Source organism: Crotalus tigris, unplaced genomic scaffold, assembly GCF_016545835.1.
Source record: "Crotalus tigris isolate CLP2741 ecotype Arizona unplaced genomic scaffold, ASM1654583v1 scf7180000019447.47842, whole genome shotgun sequence".
Lineage (NCBI taxonomy): Eukaryota > Metazoa > Chordata > Lepidosauria > Squamata > Viperidae > Crotalus > Crotalus tigris.
In genome coordinates, this window is record NW_024097543.1 from 1 (window position 1) to 17,385 (window position 17,385).

The 17,385-nt window shown below is 41.6% G+C and overlaps 1 long non-coding RNA gene across 3 annotated transcripts; it reads right to left on the minus strand.

Moving 5' to 3' along the window:
• Positions 1-374: 374 nt before the first annotated feature.
• LOC120316632 lies at positions 375-16,556 on the minus strand. Of its 3 annotated transcripts, none has more exons than XR_005559016.1 (3): positions 16,151-16,466; positions 13,380-13,517; positions 375-433 (listed from the first exon to the last, which is right to left on the minus strand). It is a non-coding gene; the product is annotated as an uncharacterized LOC120316632 (long non-coding RNA). The 3 variants fall into 3 exon arrangements; XR_005559015.1 differs by lacking the exon at positions 375-433 and adding an exon at positions 15,738-15,822 and having other exon boundaries at positions 13,325-13,517; positions 16,151-16,556; XR_005559014.1 differs by lacking the exon at positions 375-433 and having other exon boundaries at positions 13,325-13,517; positions 16,151-16,529.
• Between the last annotated feature and the right edge of the window lie 829 nt (positions 16,557-17,385).

Sequence of the window (17,385 nt, forward strand, 5' to 3'; positions counted from 1 at the left end):
GCAGGCATGCTAGACAGGACTTGGGGTTCAAGCTCTTCCATTCAAGGTTTTAAGGGGTTCCCCAGTAGTCCCACCCAATCAACCCCCCTTCCAGTGATAGTTTCAGGCATCACAATTCCACCCCTTTGATGCTTTCTTCCGTCTGGATGGAGACTTTAGATAACTACATGAAAGGCAAATACCCTTCTTTGTTATGGTGATGTTCTTTGGTGCTAATGCTTTGAGGTTACAATAAACACACATTCAGCATTCAGCTCCCTAGAAGTCTACTGAAGGAAGTGAGGGCCATAAAGCCCCTTTGTTCTCCCCCTTCTCTCCCTCTTATGGCAGAATCCAGAGAAGGCAGAATTGGGAGTTTCTATATTTGATAATTAAAGATGAAATATAGGTGGATTCTGACATCCGGCCCCTCTTAAAAATAAGAAAGATCCACCTGAAAGAAAACACAAGTATAAAATTTAGTCAGGCTTGTTAGGATACTCTGTGTGAAACTTCTTCAATAGCTTCGGGGCTCTGACATGACATTTATGGACCCACTCGTTTTGTGAGGGAGGGGTTTCCAGGCAACTAGGTACTGAGTTGCTCCATGATATCTCCTAGAATCAAGGATTTCCTTTATTTCGAAGTGTTGTTCACCCTCCACCATGAGTGGAGGTGGTGGGGGGGGGGATTTTTGGCCGTAGAGGTGACTGATGCTCTCTTTTCAGTAAGCTGCAATGAAAAATTGGGTGTATTTGCCTGAGATTTTTGGGTAATTCTAATTCTACTGTTACTGGATTTCTGATTCTTTTAATTGGAAAAGGTCCTATATATTTTGGTCCAAGTTTTTTACAGGGCTGTAGGGACTTTAGGTATTTTGTAGATAAGTACACCATTTCTCCTATAATGAATGGTGTAGGCTCAACCCTTTTTTATCGGCTTGTGTTTTGTATGCCTGCCTAGCTTCATCTAGTGCTTTTCTGACTATTGGCCAGGTGTTTTGTAGTTTCTCCATCCATTCTTTCAGCAAAGGGATCGTTGGTTCGTTTGGGGTTAATTCTGGCATAGGGTTGAAACTTTGACCGGTGGCTATTTGAAAAGGAGTGTAACCTGTGCTGGAGTGGACTGCATTATTGTAGGCAACTTCTGCAAGAGGGAGTAAGTCTGCCCACTCGGTCTGCTGGAAACTAAGAAAACATCTTAAATATTGCTTAAGTACGGAGTTCATTTTTTCAGCCCCCCCATTTCCTTGAGGGTGGTGGCTAGATGTCAGTCCCTGAGTGGTTCCTAAGAGGGATAAAATTTCCTTCCAAAATGCAGACGTAAATTGCACCCCCCTGTCAGAGATGATGCGTTGGGGTGCCCCATGCAATCTGTAAATGTGTTGGATGAAAAGTTTTGCTAAGGCTTTTGCGGTGGGAATCTTTTGGCAAGGGATAAAGTGCACCTGTTTGGAAAACAAGTCCGTGACCGTCCAGACCACAGTATTCCCATTGCTTTCTGGCAATTCCACTATAAAATCCATGGCTATTTCTTTCCAGGGGGCTGAGGGACTTGCCACTGTTTGCAATAGTCCTGGCACTTTCCCTTGCAACCTCTTTGCCGTGGCACATTTTGGACAACTGGCTATATAACTTTCAATGTCTTTTTTCATGGATGGCCACCAAAATTGCCGTTTAATTAAATGTAAAGTTTTTACAAATCCAAAATGCCCTGCTGATTTTGTGTCATGGCAAAGGTGCATGAAAGTTACTCTTTGAGTTGTTGGTATATATAACTTTTCCCCTATCCAAGGCAACCCGTCTTTCATTGTGCACACATTTTTGATTTTCTGGAACCAATCATCTGTTTCCAAACTTTTTCTGAATTCAATTCCAGTTTGGCTGTCCAGTTGTGGTTTTAATTTGGCTTGGGTTCTTGTGGTTACTGGTGCTGCCAGTTGTGACTCTGCCATTATTGGTCTAGAGTCTGTGGTTCATGCGCTGTTATATTGAGGCATGCGAGATAGAGCATCTGCCAGGAAGTTCTTTCTCCCTGGTAAATGTTTGAGTTTAAATTGGAACTGGTGAAAATGCTGAGACCAGCGGGCTTGTTTGGGATTGAGTTTCCTGGACGTTTTCAGGGCTTCTAAATTTTTGTGATCGGTCCACACCTGGAAGGGAATTTTGTTGCCTTCCAGGAACTGTCGCCACGTAAGTAATGCCCAACGTATCCCATAAGCCTCCTTCTCCCATACGGGCCAGCGCTGTTCTGTTTCCATGAGTTTCTTGGATGTATATGCACAGGGTTGCAATACTGCATCATTATTTTCTTGTAATAGCACAGCCCCCACTGCCACATCACTTGCATCTGCCTGTATTATGAAGGGCTTGTCCATATCTGGGTGCCTTAGTACTGGTTCGACAGAAAAAAGTCTCTTTAGTCTCTCAAACGCTGCTTGGCACTCCATTGTCCATGTTAGTGGCTGGCTAGGTTTTACTGAGGATGTTCCCTTCGTTTTTAGTAAGTTGGTGAGGGGCAAGGCTATCTGTGCAAATGAGGGAATGAATTGGCGGTAAAAATTTGCAAAGCCCAGGAAACTTTGTAGTTGCTTTCTTGTGCGGGGTGGCACCCAATCTAATACTGCTTTGACCTTCTCTGGGTCCATTTCAATGCCCTGTGGGGATATGCGATAGCCTAGGTAGTCTATCCTTTCCTGGTGGAATTCGCATTTTGAGAGTTTGGCATATAGGTGAGCGGCTCGCAGCTTCTTTTAAACCGCTCTGACAAGTTTGACGTGTTCTTCTTTTGTTTCGGTAAAGATAAGAATGTCGTCCAAGTAAACAAGGACCCCCTTAAACAGGTGCTCCCTTAGAACGTCATTGATTTATTGCATAAAGACTGCAGGGCCCCCTTGTAATCCAAATGGCAAGACTTTGAATTGATAGCACCCCATTGGGCGTTAAATGCAGTCTTCATTCGGTCCACTTCCTTAATTCTACGCGATAGTAAGCTTCCCTAGGTCTAGTTTAGAAAAAATTTTCCCTTTCGATAGGTGTGACAGCATGTCTTTCATGAAGGGTCAGCGGGTATAGTTTGCTTTCACTGATTGTATTCATGGCCCTATATCCACGCATAACGTAAGATCCATCCTTCTTCTCTCTAACAAGGATCCGGGGCCGCCACTTTTAAGGCTGCTGGCTCAATGAAACCTCTCTCTAGGTTTTTTTTAATGAATCTTTCCATTTCCTCCTTCTCCTTTGGGCTCATGGAGTATAATCTGGGCTTCGGGAGTTTTGCCCCAGGCTTGAATTCAATGCTGCAGTCTGTGGGTCGGTGGGGGGGGGAACTCATTCGCCCTCTCCTCACTGAAAACTTCAGCAAGGTCTCTATATTCCTCTGGTATTTCTGTTAATCTTTTTTCCTCTCCTATGGATGCTTTTTCTATTCTTGATTCTGGTAGCCTCCCTTGGGGTTTTAAGTCCATAGGGTCCCCCTTCTGGAATTTGATTTCTGTCGTCCTCCAATTTACCCAGGGGTTCCATTTTTTCAACCATTCCATCCCTAGAATCATTGGGCATTCCATACCTGGGGTCACCACAAACGTTAAGTCCTCTTCATGGTTGCCCAGGGAGAGATGTATTGGCAAAGTGGCTAGGGTAGCTGGCCCCCCCCCTGCTATGGATCCATCTAGCTGGCCAAATGAGATTGGTTGTTCCAGTCTCCTGGATGGGATGCCCAGATTCCCCACTAGTTTTGGGCTAATGAGGCAGCGGGTGCAGCCAGAGTCTATTAAGGCTTTCACCTTCACAGCTTCGGGCATGGGGGGGATTAATATAGTCACTGTTTTGAAGATGGGTGTATGCATCCACTTACAGGTTCGCCCTCCGAGCTGTCATCTGAGGCTCCACCGGCCCTGTTGTGTAGCTGGAGTTTTCTTTCCCCTTTGTTAGTCAAGGTGGGGGTTTCTGCAATTTCCATCATTCTCGATAGCCTTTTCTTTTGGCTTAGCTGAAAATTTTCTTGTTTGTTGATTGGGGCTCTGTCTGGTTGTGCTGTGGGCCTTTGAGCTGTATTCTAACAGCTCGATGCCCTTCTCTTCCGCACTTGGCAACACCCTATTTGCTTCCTTGGTTGTATCCGATGATTCAACCGGTATGGTGGTGTCCAGCTCAGGCGGGGGGAGGCTCCTTGTTTTCCTCCGGCGGTTCCTCTTACAATATTTTCGATCTCTGTTGGCTTCCTCTGCAAGACGTACCATTCCTCAAGTCGATGTGGGTCTCCTCGGGGCAGGCAAGCATCATATAGATCATAGTTTAGTCCGTCTTTTAAACGGCCAAGGATGATGTCTTCTGGCCAATTCAGTTTGCTGGCAATGGCTCGGAATTCTTGTGTATACTCAGCCACTGGGCGTTTGCCCTGCCTCATCGTTGTTATTCTTTCACGGGCTTTGCGATCAGCCAGGGGGTCTTCAAATCGTCTTCTCAAAGAGGACATGAAACGGTTGAAGTTACTGAGTTCTGGGGCATTGGAGTCATGCAAGTTCACCACCCAATCCGCAGCTGGTCCATCCAGGGCAGATTGCACGATCCGGATGCGGGCTTTGTCGCTGGGAATGTCCTGCCCATATTCCTCCATGTAGCTGAGGACTTGGGTTAGGAAAAACCCCAAGCGTGTTGGCTCCCCTTTGAATTTCACCTCCAACGGTGGACGTCTTGGAATGGATCGGTGCCTCCGTTGTGGGTGGCAATGTCTTCCGTCCAGATTGCCATCTGTGGTCCGGTAGGGGATGGGGGCTCCTGGATCAGTAGATGTCCCTGGGGTTGCAGGTTCCACGTCCCCCTCGGTGTCTCTCCCTTTGCGGCTCCAGGAGCTGGGGCGACCGTAGGGCTCAGTATTCTCCTCTCCTAGGAAGCTGAGAGTTCTCTTCATCAGGTCAATAGCTTTCTCTAGGATCCAGTCTGAGTACGGTGCCCAGCTTCCTCCCTCTTCACTTGCGTGCAGGGATTTCTCCATCTCCTGCTTCCATTCTGGTTGCTTGGTCCCCCGTCTCAGGGTCACCTTTCTTGATTCCTTTCCCCACTCACTTTTCTTTCCAACGCCCATTGACCAGCGAGGCTTGTGGTCCCGTGTCTCCACCACTTCTTCTCCCGAGGAATCTGACCTCTCGGATCCCAACATCTGGCAAGGTTCCAACTGGGTCAGCGGCTCTCTGTCCAGGGAGTTTTCCCCCTCTCTTGCTCCATTGTCTGACATGGTAAATTTTTGCAAAATCCCCCGGCAAGGGTCTCCCTTCCAGGTGGATTAATTTTGCAAGTCCTGTCTAATGTAAGGACCCACCCCACTTTGCATCTTAAGAAGACAGAACTCTTGGAATAATTCTTCCAACAGGAATCCTTTATTAAGAAGAAGTGGTTGCAGGCATGCTAGACAGGACTTGGGGTCCAAGCCCTCCCATTCAAGGTTTTAAGGGGTTCCCCAGTAGTCCCACCCAATCAACCCCCCTTCCAGTGATAGTTTCAGGCATCACAATTCCACCCCTTTGATGCTTTCTTCCGTCTGGATGGAGACTTCAGATAACTACATGAAAGGCAAATACCCTTCTTTGTTATGGTGATGTTCTTTGGTGCTAACGCTTTGAGGTTACAATAAACACACATTCAGCATTCAGCTCCCTAGAAGTCTACTGAAGGAAGTGAGGGCCATAAAGCCCCTTTGTTCTCCCCCTTCTCTCCCTCTTATGGCAGAATCCAGAGAAGGCAGAATTGGGAGTTTCTATATTTGATAATTAAAGATGAAATATAGGTGGATTCTGACACATGGGTTGGATTATATTCTGGTGCTTGTGTTTGCATTATATTGAACCCCAGTATGATGTGGTCACTTTCACCCAAGATTCCAGCAACTTCAACTTCCTCTATCACTTCTTCCCTATTAATAAGAATTTGAATTGGTACCTCCTATTTGAAGTTTTGGAATATATGATTTTGGAGAAAAAATTATTAAGTGGGTAAGATTGATTTATACTTTGTAGAAAGCAGAAATATTTGTTACTGGAAATCTAATAAAACACTGTGAAATATACAAAATGGACAAATTAGGGATGCCCATTGTCTCCTCTCCTGCTTATTCTAGTTCTCAAAATGTTATATAAAAATACAAGATGAAATAATTTAATAAATATTTTAAAAAGGAATTTATAAGTTAAGGGCATTCACTGATTACTTGGTATTGGTTTTGGAGGATCCACTGGAGGAAATAGAAATATTGATTGAAAAAGTAAAAGAATTTGGTGCATTAGCTCGTTTTAAAATTAATAATTAGAAGACAAGGTTGTTAACAAAAACATGAAAACAGAAGTTGAATGAAACAAGATTTAAGATTGAGAAAAAAGTAAAATATCTTTAAAGAAAAAATTTGGTTACCTTGACTACTTGCTAGAATAGAGTTGGAGTATAAATTGAATATATATAAATTAGATTGAATACCAGCAATTTAAAGGTTGCAATACAAAATGTTTTTCTCCCCAACTGCGCATAGCATTTTATAAGCACAAAAGTATTATCATATCTCAGGTCAGTATCTGTCATGTTCTGAAATAGAATTTTGTAGTTCAAAATAACTTAGTACAATTTTGTGATATTTTTTTAAAATGGGATGTTTTATTGATTTATTGATTAAATTTATATGCGATCCATCTCACTGTCAAGTGACTTTGGGTAGCTGGAGGGATAGATTCAACATTTTATACCTTAATTGTAGAAATATTTCCTTTGTGCCTTCTTCCTTAGAAAAAGTTTTGCTTGTTTATGACTCTATTACATGTGATAGTAAGTAGAAATACCAAGTAAAATTGTTTAAAAGGTGCCATATGTAAATTAGGATGTGTGACAAATATTTCAAATGCAAACTTTTAATTACAATTAATTGCTTAAATCTAGAACTGTGACTGAATGATGTAGAGATATTCATTTAAATGTTCAAGAGATCTGAACACTGATGGTAAGGCTAAATTAATTTGAATAAAGAATCTAGACTTGTTAGATTCCCTTTAGCTCAAAATGAGGGGATGGGGCAAAAAAGTGTGAAAATTCCTGATTTTTTCATGCTAAAAATTATTATTCAGTTTGTTAAAATCAGCTCTTTTGAAGTTTAAGACACTGGTTGGATTATTTTTTATTGCTTATGTTTGCATTATATTGAATTTCAGTACGACATGGTCACATTAACCGAACATTCCAGCAACTTCAACTTCCTCTATCAGTTCTTCTCAATTAGTAAAAATTAGATCCAGTATAGCTTTACTTCTAGTACCCTCCTCAATCTTTTGGATGACAAAATTGTTGGCTAGGTTGGTTAGGAATCTGTTTGATCTACCACTTGCTGCGGAGTTTGTCTCCCAGTTGATAATCTGGATAGTTGAAATCTCCCATTACTACTATAGTATGCTTCTTACATACATTTGTTAACTGGTTGGCAAAGAGTTCATCTATTTCTTCTGATTGGTTGGGTGGCCTGTAATATATACTTATGGCAATGTCACTTTTTTCCCTTTTATATTGACCCATATACATTCTATAGGAATTTTATCTTTTATCATGGGCATTTCTGTAGATACGTAGTGTTCTCTTACATATAGTGCAACTCCCTTTTCTTTTTGTAGATCTGTTTCTTTTGAACAATTTATATCCATCCATCAGTACATTCCAGTCATGGGTTTCATCCCACCAATTTTCTGTAATGCCAACTATGTCATACCCAACCTCATCTACTATTCCTTCTAGTTCATCCTGTTTGTTCCCCAAGCTTTGGGAATTTGTATATAAGCATTTAAGATTTTTATGCCTGTCTGTGGGTATGATTCCTGCATCTCCCAATTGTTGTTTGAGTTTTTCTTTTTTTCTCATCAGTGCCTACCTCATTATTTGATTTATTTTCTTGGGATTTATGATTGTTTTTGTGTTCTAGAGATTCTAAAAATTGGTCACCGTTCCCCCTCAATTTTAGTTTAAAGACATTCTGATGAGTTGGGCCAGTCTTTTTTTGACTACATTTTCCCCTGTTTTCGTGACGTGCAGCCCATCCCTTGCCAAGAATCCTTCGTGTAGGAAATGCAGTCCATGGTCCAGGAAACCAAAGTTTTCTTGGCAACACCAACCCTTTAGCCAGTGGTTTATTTCTAGAATTCTTTTTTCCCTCAATGGGTGTTGGTCTTTCATTGGGAGTACTGATGAGAACACTACTTGTGCCTTAACTTTATTACCTAGTTGCTTATAATCTCTTAATATTGTACTCAGGTTTTTGTTGTGTCATTCATCCCAGTGTGAAGGAGGAGGAAAGTTAGTAATATGTGGGCCTAATTATTTTGGTTGGGTTCTCACCTGCATCTCTGATTTTTGCTCCAGGAAGACAACATATCTCCCTAGATTGTATGTCTGGTCTGCAGATGGCTGATTCTATTCCTTTGAGAATAGAATCTCCTATTACCAACACTTGGCTTCCTTTTTTTGGCGGGTGCTTTCTGGGGTGTTTTTCTGTTTATCTGAGGTGTCTTTGTTGATATGACTTTTTTAGGGATATTTGATGATGTTTCCTTGCTAGGTATTTGCATGTTTTCTTTGGGGGGAAGATTGTGGGTCTGCGTATTTCCATCTAAGGGGAGAAATCAATTGCTCAGTTTTAATGGGGCTGCTTCTGGTTGGGTTAGATTGGGCGATAGGGGTTTGTTAGATGTCTGCTGCTTCTTTCTTTGATTATTAAGTTTCCTTCTATGTGTGACATACCTCCATTTGTCTTTCTCCCAAGGTTTTATCAGTAGGGTCAAATCCTCTGGGAGTTATTTGTTCGTTATTTTGTTTAGTTTGGGTATAGTTTTCTTAGGTTGGGGTTTGGCTAGAGTTGCCTCTATATCCCTTACTTTTTCCTCTAGTAGTTCACATAATTTACATTTAATTTGGGTGTTGTTTGAGCATAAGCACATACATGGAACATGTATTGTACACCACAATAGTATCAGTCACCTGTTCCATGAGTTTGTTTTTTCAAAATCTCTCCTTTTTGGTTGGTGGATGTGCTTTGCTGTTAGCCTTGTTTCTACCTTCTCTGTTCTAAGCAATTATGCCTATTTTTTCTATTCTTTTTTCTGCCTGCTTATGCTATTTTTTTCCTTGTTATTTATTTAACTTTCTTACTATTATGTTAGTTTTATTTATCCTTTTCTTCCCTCTATATTTAAAAAGTTCTTGAGCTCTAATTTCTCTCTACCTTAATATTTAAGATTTGCCTCTTTATTAATCCTATTCTTCCTTGATTTATAATGTTCTACTCTTGTCCTTATTATTTGCCTATTTATTTATCTTTTATTTTCTGTCCTGTATTTATTTTTATTCTCTAGTAGGGTCTTCCCTCCTTTCCTATTGGAACCTCAACTTAAATGTTGCCTTCACTTTGTCTTTGTTCGCTGCTCCAGCCTCTTGTCGTTTTCTTTGCCAGCTCCATTCTGTCTTTTTGTGCTCTGGTGTTTTCAGCCTTGTCTCTGCTTTGGTCAGGCCTATCATTCAGCTTTCTGGTAAGCTCAGTACCACTGTCAGTCTGCTCTGCTCAGCCAGCCACTCAACTTTAGAGATCAGAACTTTCTAACTCGATGCACCTCTGCTGCTGCTGTTGCATTTTTCCCCCTTCGCTAATTCTGCTGCTGCTTTTCTCCCTTCCACAGATTTTGCCACCACCAATTTCTCACAGCCACCAATGCCCTTTGTTGGACAGGTTGCTGTATTTATTTATTTATTTCTAAAATTTATATGCCGCCCAATCCCAAGGGACTCAGGGCGGCGTACAAAATTAAAACAATAATCTGACAATAAAACAATAAAATAAATACATTCATACAGCATGTCCGATCATATCCCGCCCCGCCCCCCGGGGACATCAGCCCCAGGCCTGCCGGACCAGGAGAGTTTTAATGGCTTTCTTAAAGGCCGGCAGGGTGGGAGTAGTTCGAACCTCGGGGGGAAGTTGATTCCACCAGGTCGGAGCCACCACAGAAAAGGCCCTTCCCCGAGGGCCCGCCAGCTGACATTGTCTGGCCGACGGGACCTGAAGGAGGCCCAATCTATGGGACCTCACCGGTCTCTGGGAACTGTGCGGCAGTATGCGGTCCTGTAAATAACCTGGTTGGAGTAGGTTGGTTAATTTGGTTTGGTAGTCAGATGTGTTCATAACCACCGTAGCGTTGCCCTTGTCTGCTGGTAGGATTATTATGCTGGTGTCTTCTTTCAGGTTACGTAGTGCTGTCTGTTCCTCTTTGGGTAAGTTGCTTTTGGGTGGCTTGCTGGTGCAGAGGATGTTGGTGATTTCGAGTCTGATTCTGTTAGCGTCGTCGCGGTTGATTTTGGTCAGGCTGGTTTCAACTCCACATATAATGGTTTCAGTGGGGATGTGTTTGGGAGCGACTGCAAAGTTGAATCCTTTGGAAAAGACATTGGTTTCGGCTTTGGTGGGGATCCTATCTAAGATGTTATGCACTGTTTGTTTCATGTGTGGCTGTGAGGGAGGAAGGGTTTGTTTCTGGCATTCTTGTAGTCTTCGGAGTTTGTTGGTGTGTGTATCTGTCTTGAGGGTGGTCTGTGTTTCGGCTCTCCAGACGGCAAGTTGTTTGGATTTGTCCCAAAGTGCGGGGTGGATCTTGTTGCTGAGTTTGAGGTGGAATGTGAGGAGATCTTTGTTAATTCGGTCTAGGAGGAATCTTTTTGTGTGAAGTTCATTTCTGATTAGGGCCAAATCTGTTCTTTTCAGGATCCGTTTGGTGGCTGCAGAGTTGGAGTGGAATTTCAGTTGGAAACATGTGGGGATTAGATTTTGATCTCGGCAGTTGTGTAGGAATGCGAGGTCGCATAAAATGGAAGCTCTTTGGACTTCAAGTTTTTCATAGGTCCTGGTCAGATGGTGGATTTCCTCCCCGTAGAGGTTCGATGTTTGTTTTCTGAGGTTTTCGCGGGTGTTTGTATGTAGGTCTTTGGTTGTTTGGGTTTTCTCCCGCGTAAAATTGGAAGTGTCTTGGCGACGTTTCGACGAAGTCCCATTCGTCATCTTCAGGCTGGTGTTTTCAGCTTCATGCTTCGAGCAGCAATGTGTGGTCTTAGCTGTTTCTTCCTTTTAACTGCCAGTGGGGGTATGAACTGATTGGGTGGGAGCTTGCTGTGTTCTGATTGGGTGGAGGTGTGTTCTGATTGGTTAGGGGCTTGGCTGTGCTCTGATTGGCTGGGGGGTTGGCTGTGCTCTGATTGGCTGGGGGGGTTGGCTGTGCTCTGATTGGCTGGGGGAGTGTTCTGTTTGGTTGTGCTCAGGTTAGTCTGAGTTGCAGGGGGGTTTAAGATTTTGGGCTGCCTTGCTATTTTTTGGCTTCGCGTTCGTGGTCGTGCCTCATCTTCATGGAGGGTGTCAGTTTGCTTCATGTATGGATTGGAGGGTTTAAAGTGGCTAATGATGCAGCTGTGGTCTGGTTTCTTGTTTGTGGTCGTGCCTCATCATCGGTGTGGCTTTGGGTTTGCTTTTTGCATGGATGTGTGGTGGTGACATCCTGTGTGGTTTTTGTGAGTGTGGGTCTGGTGTCATTTTTTGTGTTAGGGAGTCGTTTGTCAATAAGGGCGGGTTTCCAAATGGCTGGTAGGCAGGAGGTATCATCTCGTTTGTTCATGCTGTGTGGGTGTTTTTCTATCTCAATGGCTTCTCTGATTATTCTGTTATTAAAATGTTCAGTTTTGGCGATAGTTCTGGTATTTTTAAAGTCAATTTCATGTCCTGTGGCTTTAAGGTGTTGGACCAGGGAAGATGTTGGTTCCTCTTTTTTGACTGAGTTCTATGTTCTTCAATGCGTGCACTTATTCTTCTGTTGGTTTGTCCGATGTATGTGGTGGGACAAGTGGTGCATGGGATTTCGTATACTCCTTGATTTTCTAATTCAATTTTATCTTTGGGGTTTCTAAGGATGGTGGATATTTTTCTGTTTGTGCATAATGCTGTTTTGATGTTGTGTTTATGGAGGATCTTACTGATTCTGTCTGTGGTGCCTTTTATGTATGGGAGGAGGGCTTTGCCATTTTCTTGTTCTTTGTCTTGGATTTTAGTAGGGGTTTCTTTTTGGATTAGGTTTGTAATCTTATTTCTATGGAATCCATTGGATGTTAGTACATTGGTGAGAGTGTGTAGTTTGGTTTTTAGGTGTTGTTCGTCAGCTATATACACGCCCATCCTATGCTTAACTATAACTTGAGGCATTAAAATATAGCAGAAAACATAAACAGAATCCTAGGGGAACTCAAGATGGACTTTTTCTGATATGAAGATTTCTGCACATTTCTCTTGGAAGTTTTAAACAGATTAGAAAAGCATGTGGATTCCATCAAGAGAAAGCAATGATTAATAGAAAGCAATGATTAATGCAATGAAAATAATTTCAGGAGGAGCCAAAAGCAGGAATATGACAACTTGTTTTCTCTCAGGAATGGCCCACCTACATAGATGTACTACAGAACACTCAACAGATTCCTTTCAGAACTAAAGACTAAAAAGGTTCACTTAAGGCTCATATGCTTCTCACATATATACAGCTGGACTTGTGAAATCATACCATTACCATACTTTCCTAAGCCCATTTAAATATGTTAATTATCATTTGAAATTAGAGAGAGCTCATGTCTTCCTTATGAATTTAATTAAGGGTGACCATAGTGAGATACAGGATTCTGGACAGGGAAAACTGTTAGCCCAATTAAGAGTTCTTTGTATAATGTTTTTAATATGTAAACTAGCTCTGAAAATAGTTCTCTCTGAGCAGATTAAACAAACTGAATAATCAAGCATTAATTCAAGGCTGAAGATAGGACTGGGTGACAGCTCAGATTCATAACGGTGCTTTAGTGCAGAAGTCCCCAACCTTTGGGGCACCAGGTATCGGTGCCATGGAGAAAGGTTTTTCCACAGACCAGAGGGGGTGTGGTTTTGAATACAGCCTGCATCCCAAAGATGGACCTTTGCTTATTTGTGCGGCCCACTTGCTGGCCTGCTGGCATCCACAACTCCAGTGCATGGATCAGCTCCGGTCTGTCGCATGCCAGAAACTAGTCCGTGCAAACAAGCAAAGCCCCATCTGCAGGATGCAGGCAGCACATGAAACCATGCCCCCTCTGGTCTGCGGAAAAACTCTCTCCACGGAACCGGTACCTGGTGCCCAAAAGGTTGGGGGTCGCTGCTTTAGAAGGTGTCTATATGATCCTGGGAAAAGGTACAGATACTTTAAAAAGCTACAGATGATATCTTTGTACTCTCACATACTCCCTAGCGCCTTTTTCAAATTTCCACTGCTAGATTACTATAGGAGAAAATCTTTTATTGAACAATTCTAAGCAAACCAAAATACATACACCATTCCTCCCGAGTCGAGACGAGTTCTCCCTATTCTGAGTGGTCTGTCGTACTCGGGGGTCATCATCTTGCACAATATCTCCATTAACCAAAATTCGCACCATCCTTATAGTAATCTTGTGTTTGCTTTGTCACACCTGTAATTTACAGTAGGAAGATTTTTAATATATTACCAGTTGGGGAACAGAGACCCAAATAAGATGAATATACCAACACTATACATAATTCTAGCAGTAAAGCATTTCTTACAGTCACAATAGCTAATACATGAGAATTCCAACTTTCCACTGTTGCGTCCTTCACATGTATGGATTTACTATGCAATAGCTATTTTCTTACAATGTTCTACAATTCAGGGTCACAATTAATTGAAATTATTTTTTCCATTGCATTCAGGAACTTTTGAAATAATTCACATAAAACAGTAAGAATAATTGCTGCAAGATGAAGTACAAAAAACATGTTCTTTGTCATATTCTATGGCAGCTATGTTCTTTTCCACAGTGTTAGTTATACAGTATGTACACTCCATATCCTCATCTGAACCAGAGAACAGAAATTCCACGTAATTTATAAATAATTAGCATTTTCACGTTCAATGGAATGTATAAGTCTAAAGGGAAAAATAAATTCTGGATTTTTGTAAGTACTGGGTATTTTATGACATCAAACTTTTAAATGTTGATTGGTTGACAATACAGATCAAAATCTATCTGTACACAATTCCATCTTTCCATTTTGTAAGGAACAAGGGTAGTTTCTGTACAATTATTTTAGCATTTTTGAAGAATGGTGACACAGTGAAAGGACTTAGATTTTGAATGCAGAAGCTAACATTAGAGGCTTTGGTTCATTTGCAGGAAAAAAAAATTCAGTTGAAACAAAGTCTTGCTCTGGTAATCCTGACTGGATATAATAAAGCTAATAACTATTTTATGTGGGGAAAAAAAGATATGCCACATCCTATTCTCTCAATTAGAACCACTTTCCAGTTCAGTATTTTATCTGATCTTTGTACTTTGATTTTAAAGTCAAGTAAATCTGCAGAAGTATTAATTCTTGTTTCTGTAAAACATCAGAAAAATATTTTTCCTTGTAAGAAAAATGCATCATGCCTTTTGCTTTTAAAATGTCATAATGAGCACCATTTTGCAAAAGACATCCTTCCTGGCTCAGAGAGAATACCTGTTGCAGATACCAACCATCTACACTTTTTTTAAAAAAAGGATTATATGTTCCATTGGCTTAAAATACAATTAATCATCATAAAATTCTACTAAAGATTTATTAATTTTTTATGCCACTTATCTCACAGATACAGCAACTCTCAGAGGCTTACAATATGCTAAAAAGTAAAAAAAAGACTACACAACAAGTAAAATTATTGAAAAGGTAAAAACCAAGAAGATGGGTGGCCTAGGGGGTAGGTATCTTCTCTATCCAGCCACTCTCAATGTAGCAAGCCCCTATCAGAGCCCCAGGCCAAGTGTCAGAGCCACGTTTTCTGGAAGGCCAGGTATCTGGGTCTGGATCTTACTTATTTAATATATGTTTTATTTATTAAACCAATTTATGCAGCTGCCCATCTCACAAAAAAGCGACTTGGGGTGATGTACAACAGAGGTAAAAAAAGTAATAACTACATTATTGAGGCATTATTTAGGTCAACCATTTCAAATATATGATTTTGGGCAGCTAACACTATTGAAAAACAGAATAAAAACAATATAACAATTCATCAATAACATAAATACCAGCTGAAGTAAAAATACACAATTGCATAATGTAACTTCTTAGTCAACAAATGGTCCAACTTAAATTTGTTCTGAGATCTAGAAAGAAACCACTCTTTCTCTTACTCCTTGGAAGAAACCAGGATTCCCAAGATTCCCACAGTCTTATCTACAGAGAATTTCCTTCCCATCCTAGTTTGGTATTAAATGCAAAGCTGGAAAATATATGAATAAAAAGCAAGAATGGTGAGATGCAAGAAACCCCCCCCCCTGCATACTTTAGCTCAGTGCAATGAGACCAGCTTGAGTCTATTTCCATCTCAAGAATGGACTATATATAGTGTTTTTCAGAAATGTTTTTACAAACACAGACAATACGAACCATTAACTTTCAAAACCAGGAAGTTCCTATTTCAGCATGAATCCATAAAGTAACCTTGAACCTCACTTCTAGAACCAACTATTTATGCCATAAAGTTCCTGGTTTTGAAAGGTAATGCTTTGTATTGTCTGTGTTTGTAAAAACATTTCTGAAAAACACTATATATAGTCCATTCTTTAGCATAAATTTTATGCTAAAAGATATACTCAGAACACATATATGAATACTCAAAATGCACATACCAATAATAAAGGCACTAAGCAGCAAGAGAAATTATTAGCAAATAGCGATGATGTCACAATTATTTCTGGTGCCAAGGCTTCAATCCTAGAAAACAAAATGCCATACTCAACTTGGTCAACAGAAGGGATCAAATAAAGCTCAGGGAATCCTCACCCTGCCCGTCATTGGAAACCGACTGCCCTTGCCCGGAAATGAACGTTCTATACATGGTCAGAGGCACGACTGCTCTCTGGTTAGCTTCAACAGTATGCTTGTGACCCGAATTAACCTTTTTCCCAAGTGTCAACAAGTTCAGAAAAAAAAATCCGGCTACATCCCAACAAACTTGCTCCGCGTTGGTTTCAAGGCTGATAAATTGATTTGTACGGATGGAGTCGCAACCACTACCTCACCCCCCAACGCGCCCACTCACCGTTCGCCTCTCTCTGCGGGCTCCTTTTGCTGACGTCAACCTTCCCTCTTCCGCAGACTGTCCAGTATCTCTAGCCCGGCGACTTCCAGGGACGTCATCTCCGGAAATTGTTCAAGAGAAAGGAAGAATGAGTGAGAGCAAGGCGGTGGGCCCTCTCCAGGTGGAACGGTGGAATTAGCTCCCTCGTCAGGCGCCAAGTCGAATAACAGGTTGCACGCCGAGACGCTACATCAACAAAAGCGCTCTGGGATGACAGAAGGCAATTTTTTACCGGGCGGAGAGGGAATGGAAATGGCATTTTCTAACAATAAAGAAAAAAAAAGTTGTCTGGATTAAAATAATGGCTGTGAGAGGGGGCTGTTTGCGTGTACAAGAAGTGACAACACAAAGCAAATTTGGCCTACTTTTGCAAAGCTTAGCAAGGTCGGATCTGAATTGGGCGTGGAGTCTTCCCGAGCGTTTCAGCGATATAGGCTAGACGAGGAAATTGGGGAGACTGGAGGACGCAATTAATTGCAAGTTGCAATGTTAAAGGAAGGTCGGTGGGCGCTGGCCATATTGCCAAACCCTGTTTTGCAAGCAAGAAATCTTGCAGCAGAAGCGGTCGGCGTCGTGTACAATTTAGTCTCGCACCGGCGCCCTGGACCGGAGCCACCTACTTGGCGTTGCCTCTGCATTCACTTTCGAGGGAAATTTACTTTGTCGACTTTGTCTTTTCTCGGGGAATTAAGGGAAGTTTACCTTACTGGTCAGCCAGCAAGTGCGGATTTACCTGTGCATTTTGGTCAGGAGGGGCACGCTCTGATTGGCTATGGCGGTGTCGCTTGCTCGGCTCCCTTTGATTGTGATATCAGAAATTGGGAAATAGAAAGTATATGTTCTTTTGCAGGATATGAACTAAAACAGTATTTTTTTTCAAACTTGACAATTTTTAAGATCATGGACTTAGAGACTCTCAGAATTCCTCAGCACCACTAACCCTAACAAAAATGATACAAATCTATAAGAATCCAGGGAGACAAAACAATACTCCCACAGTTCTGTCTCTAAGGAATTGGTACTAAAACCATTTTGGCTAGGAAGGATTGTTCAGATATTCATTTGCCCCTGCATTCTTAAATCTGTTTTACTAATTCTGATATTTTTAATACCGTATGCTGTTCTCTTTTTCATCCGTATAAGTAGGGATTTGGGTGAGTATTTTTATCACACAGAATTTTAGGGCAATGCATTTG